The 9,271-nt window shown below is 45.6% G+C and overlaps 1 long non-coding RNA gene across 1 annotated transcript; it reads right to left on the bottom strand.

Annotated features, from left to right (window-relative positions):
- Positions 1-379: 379 nt before the first annotated feature.
- LOC142471240 (uncharacterized) lies at positions 380-9,218 on the bottom strand. The gene is made up of 3 exons (XR_012789378.1): positions 9,115-9,218; positions 2,455-2,558; positions 380-1,375 (listed from the first exon to the last, which is right to left on the bottom strand). It is a non-coding gene; the product is annotated as an uncharacterized LOC142471240 (long non-coding RNA).
- Positions 9,219-9,271: the final 53 nt, after the last annotated feature.

Genomic DNA, 9,271 nt, shown 5'->3' with positions numbered 1-9,271 from the left:
TTCCTCCAAACAAAAAAGGTTGGGAATCACTGCTCCAGGAGGTAGGCATATCATTATTCAAGTCTACCATAAAGAGAAGACTTCACGAGAGCAAATACAGAGGGTTCACCACATGGGGCAAAACATTCTTAAGCCTCAAGAATAGAATGGCCAGATTAGACTTTGCAGTGTGATGGCATGGGCATGCATGGCTTATAATGGCACTGGGTCACTAGTGTTTATTGATGATGTGACAGAAGACAGAAGCAGCCGGGTGAATTCTGAAGTGTATAGGGATATATTGTCTGCTCAGATTCAGCCAAATTCAGCGAAGTTGATTGGACGGCGCTTCACTTTACAGATGGACAATGACACAAAACATATTGCGAAAGCACCCCAGGAGTTTTTTAAGGCAAAGAAGTGGAATATTCTGCAATGGCCGAGTCAATCACCTGATCTCAACCCGACCGAGCATGCATTTCACTTGCTGAAGACAAAACTTAAGGCAGAAAGACCCACGAACAAACAAAAACTGAAGACAGCTGCAGTAAAGGCCTGGCATAGCATCACAAAGGAGGAAACCCAGCGTTTGGTGATGTCCATGCGTTCCAGACTTCAAGCAGTCATTGCCTACAACGGATTTTCGACAAAGTATTAAAAATGAACATTTTATTTATGATTGTGTTCATTTGTCCAATTACATTTGAGCCCCTGAAATAAGGGAACTGTGTATGAAAATGGTTGCAATTCCTAAACGTTTCATACGATATTTTTGTTCAACCCCTTGAATTAAAGCTGAAAGTCTGCACTTCTATTGCATCTCGGTTGTTTCATTTCAAATCCATTGTGGTGGCGTACAGAGCCTAAATTATGAAAATTGTGTCAGTGTCCAATTATTTGCGGACCTAACTGTATATTTGTTGATTGTATTGTGCTGTGTTTTTTGCTGCTAAGGTTTTCTAAGATATAATTACATACCTCACAAGCAAGATTTTAGCGTAATTTTAAGTTAACTGCGGTATTTATCGCAATTTTTATCATTTTGTTTTTTAAATTATCACAGATTTGAAAAACATAGAATCGTTAGTACAATAAATAAAGATATTTTAAATTTAAAAAGTGCTTTTTTCAATTGAGTTTTTACCAGGTGCGATATTAGCTAAAGTTTATTGAAGTTTAGTAAATTTTGGCCTCAGAGCTATGGTTTGTATTAGGATATAGTCTTATTCCCAAGTACAACCCTGTCTTATTTTTCCAAAATGTTTAAAAAGGAATTGTTTTCTTTTTGTTTGATCTTCTGCAATATCAATGGAAGTCCATGTTGACCATTTTCATCTATTCCTGGAACCCCGTTTTTGGATTTGGTATCTCAGGAATTAAAAATGGTATGAAGATTCTGAAATAGAGTTTGAAACAACAAAACCAGCAGTTATTTAAGGCATGGGGTGTGCAAATGTTTCTTGCTGTGCCCCCCCCCCCCCTGTCTGCTCTCCTCCGTAGTTGTGCCCCCCCCCCTTACCTCACCCGGCGTCAAATGATGCAGCAGGGTCGTGTGATGTCACGTGACCCGTGGTGTCATTTGACGTCACGTTACCATGACGTCACATGGCCCGTGGTGTCATTTGATGCCGCGTTGCCATGGTCACGCGTCCTGAAGCTAGCTGAATCCCAGTAAGTAGAGGTTGCGGAGGCCTTGCGCGGTCCCCCGGCATTTAATTTAAATGTCTTGGGAAAGAGCGCGGAACCTCTGCATCCGCCTGTGCCCCCCGCCCCCCACCCAAAATCTCCGCCCCCTAGTTTGCGCACCGCTGATTTAAGGTACTGAATAAGGAAAAGCTGTTTTTTTTTTTTAAGGTGAAGCAGCTTGTCAGGCTTAAAGTTTGTATTTTATCTAATAAAGCATAGTGTCAAGTTCTGTACTAAACCTAATGTTTCTGTAAATCAACTATAGCTACATACCTGCCAGCTGTCTATCACTCTGATGCATTTTGGGCGAGTCTTGATTTACAATGGCTAAGCTTCTGACATGTGTAGCCAGGATAAATACATCCGGACATGATTTCCAGATCCCTTTGAAACCAAAGGGCTTATCTTAAATAACATCTCAAGAAAAAGATAAAATACCACTGTACTGCTTCTAAAAATATGTATTATATTGAACAGAAGGTCGATGACAGGTCTGAGCGTAATATGCAGTACACAGCACTACAATAAACATTTCAATGTGCAGGTTTGTGTTACAGGTTTGATATATGTAAGAGCTTTACCCTACATGGTTCTGAATGCCCTCGTGTGGGAAAGGGGAAACTAGAAGCAGGCCAAGTATGTGACTCTTGTTAGTTCCAAATATTATTCACAAGTGCTTTAAAGCCAAGAACATTTAGTCGCTTAGTTCCAAAGGATGCGTGAGCTGGGAATGAATAACAATACATGTAAAGACTACCATAGACTTCTATGCATTAACCCCTTCAGTACCCGAGGGATCTGCAATGCTGTGATGTCAAATCCTTGCATCTTGAGGGTGGTGGGAGGATGTCAGATGTGAGGACGCCATGTCAGATGGAAGCATATCCTTCAACCTGAATGTGTGGAAGTCACAAGTATAAGAAGACAAGCACATCAATCTAACACAATATTCTGCAAGTGTACCTGTCAGAGCCTCTGTTGAGTTGTATACTGAGCTACCAGCTGTACGCGAACTCAAAGACAAAAAAAGCTAAACTTGTACACTTCAGACCAAATTATTTCTGCTTGCTGAAAGAATTGAAGACACAATTTCCTTCTCACCTTTAAATCCTGCAAGTTAACTTTCCAACGCTTTACCTCACTTGTCCTGCACACCAAATTGTTTGTGCTTCCCCCCGATTCAGTCAAAACTGCAGCTGACCAGAGCTCGTGTACGTTCTTTGCTGTGCGCCCCACAAAGGATATTAGTCTTTAACAATTTCATATTGCCTTCCCCGACTGGAATAAATTCATTAATACCTCTCCTGTGTCGTTCTAAGTTACATTTGGGAAGGTGTGGTGACTTTTGGAAAGCAAAACTTGGGGGTGAATGCTGTTTTCTGATATCAAGTAAGATTGTGTAACCAACAAAAGAAATAACTCAACGCTCAACCTATTACAATGAAAAAGTATGCACTAGGGTGCAATGGCTGTTTCATTTAGCCTGCTGCAACACATACACAGGGTCTCCATACAGACTGTAGTAATCTACTACAGATATGCTCATGTACATACTGAATGGGGCAATGTGATGTTATTTTATTAGATGCTTACCTCAGCTCATATGCTCACCATTGTATGAAGCATCATCATCCCAGCTACTATATGAGTGATTAACTGTGTGGTTACTTCACATTCAGCATCAACAGCCTCACTGGGCATTACTGTGTTAATATATCATGTGTACACAGCTAATGATTGGTATATGACAATTATATTATGTATCATATCTAGTGTGTTTACTCACCTTAAACTTATACAGGTCATATGCATATCGAGCTCTTATCACACACTGTCATTTGTGTTTTCCTGACTGGGATTGATGTGAGTCACATATGTTTAGCCATTGATTATTCTATCTGTATCCTATTTGATAGTACCAACCAGTGACATTATACTATATTATCTGGTGTATTAATAGAGTACTATCTAACAGGTGACTTCATATTTGGTATTTCCCAGTCTGGGTTTTTCATGAACCACCCCCTAGGAGATTTAATTTAATTGTTGTTATGTATTCATTTTAAGTCGTCGATGTTACATTAATAAAATTTATTTATTTTGGTTTTGGGAGCTTTTACTCACTGTATGTCATTAGGCAGGAGTAATTATACTCCACCTAGTGGGACAATTGACATCCCAGGCTACTACAGCTGTTTAATTTCTTTGAGTGCAGATATATGGGTTTCTTCGGGTTAACCTTGAGTTAACTTGTGGTGCTAATCAAGTAAGATTGTACAATAAATTCAGGAGAACAAAAGTAATTTGCAATCAATGCATGAGTTTGGGAGACACTTGTTGTGGAGGATAAAACAGCAAGTGCAGTCAGATACATTTGAACATATTACACTATATACTGTATTTTATTAACCAGGAATTCAAATACTTTTTGTTAGCTTCAGTTACTTCATAACATTAAGAACTCTAGAGCTTCTGTTCTACTCATCTAAAGTAATATATATATATACATGTAGAGGTATCAGTACCGTGTTAGCCGAGCTTCAATAATCAAAAAATAAATAGATGATACCGTTCTGTGGCTAACGAAATGCTTTTATTTGTGCGAGCTTTCGAGATACACTGATCTCTTCTTCCAGCGATGTTACAATGAATGAAGCAAAAGGTAAACTTAAAAACAGTGTCTCTTTATATATATATGAACAAAAACACAGGCACAAATAATGATAAGTGTTAAACCGATATAGAGTAAGAGGGACTAAGTAAGACTGGGGACAATTGTAGAAACCAATAGGTGATTTCTTGCTGTTCTGTATGGCGGCTTGTCCTGACTCCATGTGGAACGCCGAGACTCCGCGCGATGTAACAGATCCGTCTGCAGCTGCTTTCAATCTCTACCTCACTGTTCCCCAGATCTTGCGAGATTTGACGTCAGAGTGATGATCCACTATCCCAAAAGCGGATCGTCAGCTTAGTAATTCATCATTTCTATATTTGACCAATTTATGCTAGTTAGATGTAGGTAGGCGCCACTTTTTGTTTCCCCCTTTTCCTTGTTATATATATATATACTAGCTGAGAGACCAGGCGTTGCCCGTGAGTTAAATTTCCCGCTAGGAGGAGGGGGGGGGGGGACACAGTGGACAGGAGGGGGCAGTGGACAGGAGGGGGAGGACAGTGGACAGGAGGGGGGGGCAGTGGACAGGAGGGGGGGGACAGTGGACAGGCGGGGGGGGACAGTAGACAGGAGGGGGGACAGTGGACAGGAGGGGGGTGGACAGTGGACAGGAGGGGTGGGGGGGACAGTGGACAGGAGGGGGGGCAGTGGACAGGAGGGGGGGACAGTGGACAGGAGGGGGGACAGTGGACAGGAGGGGTGGGGGGGACAGTGGACAGGAGGGGGGGCAGTGGACAAGAGGGGGGGGGGGACAGTGGACAGGAGAGGTGAACAGTGGACAGGAGGGGGGGGCAGTGGGCAGGAGGGGTGGGGGGGACAGTGGACAGGAGGGGGGGGCAGTGGACAGGAGGGGGGGGGCAGTGGACAGGCGGGGGGGGACAGTAGACAGGAGGGGGGGACAGTGGACAGGAGGGGGGTGGACAGTGGATAGGAGGGGTGGGGGGACATTAGACAGGAAGGGGGGGGGGCAGTGGACAGGAGGGGGGGGCAGTGGACAGGAGGGGGGGACAGTGGACAGGAGGGGGGGCAGTGGACAAGAGGGGGGGACAGTGGACAGGAGGGGTGAACAGTGGACAGGAGGGGGGGCAGTGGACAGGAGTGGTGGGGGGGACAGTGGACAGGAGGGGGGGGGCAGTGGACAGGAGAGGGGGGACAGTGGACAGGAGGGGTGGGGGGGGGACAGTGGACAGAAGGGGTGGGGGGGGCAGTGGACAGGAGGGGGGGACAGTGGACAGGAGGGGGGGTGACAGTGGACAGGAGGGGGGGCAGTGAACAGGAGGATGGGCAGTGGACAGGAGGGGTGGGTTGCTTAAAATATTCCGGGTCCCTCCTCTCCACTCCCCCTGTATGTTTCTCCGCTCCCCCCTCTCTCGGCTCCTCCCCCCCCCCCATGCGCAGCTCCGGTCTCCACCCTAGTGTCTGACACACACACAGTGTCCCACACACACAGTGTCCCACACACACACAGATATGTCACCTCTCCTTCCGGGCGCCGCCATCTTTGGCACTCGGCGCCACGACGCAGCTGCAGGCTGCCTGCCCACTGCCTGTCCCCCCGCCCGGGAGGGAGGGAAGTGAGCGCCGAGGAGGGAGGTGAGTGAGCGCCGGGGAGAGAGGTGAGTGCGCGCCGGGGAGGGAGGTGACTGAGCACCGGGGAGGGAGGTGAGTGAGTGCCGGGGAGGGAGGTGAGTGAGCGCCGGGGAGGGAGGTGAGTGAGCGCCGGGGAGGGAGGTGAGTGTGATGGGGGGGGGGGGGGGGAGAGGACGTGTGTGTGTGTGTGTGGGTGTGTGGCCGAGGGGGAAGAGAGTGGCAGTTGGGTGACGTCAGACCCACCAATCTGATTGGCCAGAGGCTGAGGAACAATCAGATTCACCGCAGCTAGCACCAACCTTTCGATTTTATATAGTAAGATTTATATATATATAAATACACCATGTGTAGAGCACTGTTTATACTGTGGGCTCTCCATTCATTTTTATTCACACTGATACACATACACACTCTTTCTTCACTTGCTTTCAGTTACCCTTTGACACCTCCAGCCATAAATCTCATCCACACCGGGGGAAGGACCAGCACAGATAACATTCCAAGAGACACTGTTTTTAAGTAATCCTTGCTTCATTCATTGTAACATCGCCGGAAGAAGAGATCAGTGTATCTCGAAAGCTCGCACAAATAAAAGCATTTCGTTAGCCACAGAACGGTATCATCTATTTATTTTTTGATTATTGAAGCTCGGCTAACACGGTACTGATACCTCTACATGTATATATATATATATATATATATATATATATATATATATATATATATATATTACCATATTTCATACCAAGTTCTTCAAAGTCAAACTTCAACACATCCCTTGACTCCTGACTGGGAGAAGAATGGAGACAGCTTACACTTCTTCAAACAATTAAAAAGAGATGACACGTCACTTAAGAGTGCGGTTTTGGTTTCTTTGGAAATTAGGAAGACTCATGGCTCTGAATGGTTGTGGGTGCAGCTTTTCTTAACGACAGGAGCCTGTTCTCCAGCTCAAGCTTCTCGATCTGACGTAATAGCAACTGGAGAATTCTCACAAGTGAGATGGACGGGTAAGGCTGGGGCCATGGTAGCACAGACCGTGCATGCTGAGCGAACAGACTGCCTTAAGGCAGTGTTCGCGTCCATGCGGCGTGCGGGTGGATGCGCGCATTGTGCAAGAAATCAGTTAAAACTGATTTCTTGGCGCGACAGGCCGATCATGTACGCAGTTCGCCCAATGAGGGCGAACCAGCTCTGTGACGCCCCCAGGCACGCCCCACACGGCCTGTCGACCATGGCCAGGGAAAGCACCCGCTTTCCCACGCGCGAAGGCATCATGGTCCGGGCCTAAGAACAGACGCCGTCCCTCCCACCTCCAAAGAATTTAAGTCCTACCAGTAAATAAGTACTTCAGTATTAGTTGACACCTTTTTTTATTTGGACTAACAATTGATATTATAATACAAGTTTTTGAGAGTTCTCTCTCTCTCCCTCAGGTATTGCTAACCTGAGGAAGAGTACTCTCGAAAGCTTGTCCTTTTTAAAATCGGTAGTTCGGTTGATTCGGGTTTTACCAGCACCCTAGAATATTTAGATTATTTTGTATGTTTTTTTTGGTCCTAAGGGTACAGATGTTTATTTTTGTTTAATTCAATGTTTTGACAAAGCACTTAAACGCTTTGGGGTTCCTTTAGCGATTGATCAATCAGAAGGGCCAGCAACTATGTTTTTTATTGGTATTGAAATTGATAGATATGGTGTGATTGTACTCTTTATTCCTGTATGTAATGTAACTACATGTATACAAATGTGCATTTTTCTATCTCTAGGAGAAGAAGGCAAGTGCACAAAGATCATGTCATTGTGGAGCAAACAGAACGCTTTGGTGGTGCTATAAAGCCCCAAGATGATAAGGCTGCAAATGTGCCCACTAATTAGATTGTAAGCTCTTTGGAGCAGGGACTCCTTTTCCTAAATGTTACTTCTATGTCGGAAGCACTTATTCCTATGATCTGTTATTTATACGACTGTCACGTGTATTACTGCTGTGAAGCGCTATGTACATTAATGGTGCTATATAAATAAAGACATACATACTATAGCAAGGAAAGCCCCATTAAAGTCAATTAGTCAATAGGGATAGGTTCTCTCACTTTATAGAATAAGGCTGAGTCCACTGTGCCGCTGACCACGCTTGGTGCTTAGCGCGGTCAGCACAATGCATTTTTATCTGTCCGGCCACGGTCACGTGGAGCGCGCACCCCCGTACGCTCACGGGCACTTGCCGAGACAGATAAAATTGTGTTTCAGGTGCGCTGAACGCTCATGCTTGGAGAGTTGGTGACGTCACCACTCTCAAGCATGAGCACGGTCAGCGGCACAGTGGACGCAGCCTTAGGCCGCGCGTATAGTGCCGTCGATGGCGACACGTCGGGTGACGTCACCCGTCACCACAGGCGAAAGTTATATTTCGCCGGGCAGCGGCATCGCGGGTTTCCGGCCATTTAATTGGTTCAAGGGCTGTCACATGAGGCGACAGACCTTGAAAAATCAAATTTTGCTGGCTACCAGTTTTTGCGACGTCTCCATCGCATTCGCGCTTAGTATAAGCGCACGCGGCGGCGGCAATGTATTTGTTTTCGGGCGACGTTGCGTCGCCGGCACTATAAGCGCGGCCTTAGGGCCATTATCTCGGCTCAAGATACACCCAACTCACCCTATTTGGCAATTGGTATAGAGGGGGAAGTTGGTGTATGTGGTTATGGCCTCCCTATTTTCCAGTCTCGTCTGAAAGGTTTAAGTGGCAGGGAAAGTGGGAAATGTGCAGGAACCTAAAGAGGCAGTGTGACATTGATGCCCCAGATAACAACATACCCCATGTTAACTCAGAGTATCGTGGAGCTTCCATTGGATAGAATGTGCACAATCACACAATATATCCCACCAAAGGGAACTATGACACCCGCACACTGCAAGAAAAGTAATCCCTCCCAGTTGCGGTTATCCTGGCCCCAGGATCACTGACTCATCACACTGCAGATAGCTGCTGAGGAACAATACTCGGTCATAGGAAATCTGTACATTTCCCAATTTGGTCCGTATACATTATGAAACCGCTTAGTGTAATAAATAGATCATGAGACACAAATAAATCAATAAATAAATAATTAAACATGGATAGCAGGCTTAGATACACACAGCTGAGTGTCCACGTTTGCCAACCATGTGAGAGAGCCCGTCGTTACCTTATGCTCCTTGACCTTGCATCCCTATACAAAATCACTATCTCTACTTGTATGGCGGGGCTAAGCATAATATTTTAATTTGCTCTTTCAAGACAGAGAGAGTCAGTGTGTGGGCTTTTTTCCAGAATCAAAGATGGCCGCTTGCGTTCTAGTCACG

The sequence above is a fragment of the Ascaphus truei genome, chromosome 1 (assembly GCF_040206685.1).
Source record: "Ascaphus truei isolate aAscTru1 chromosome 1, aAscTru1.hap1, whole genome shotgun sequence".
NCBI lineage: Eukaryota > Metazoa > Chordata > Amphibia > Anura > Ascaphidae > Ascaphus > Ascaphus truei.
This window is presented reverse-complemented; position numbering and strand designations above follow the sequence as displayed.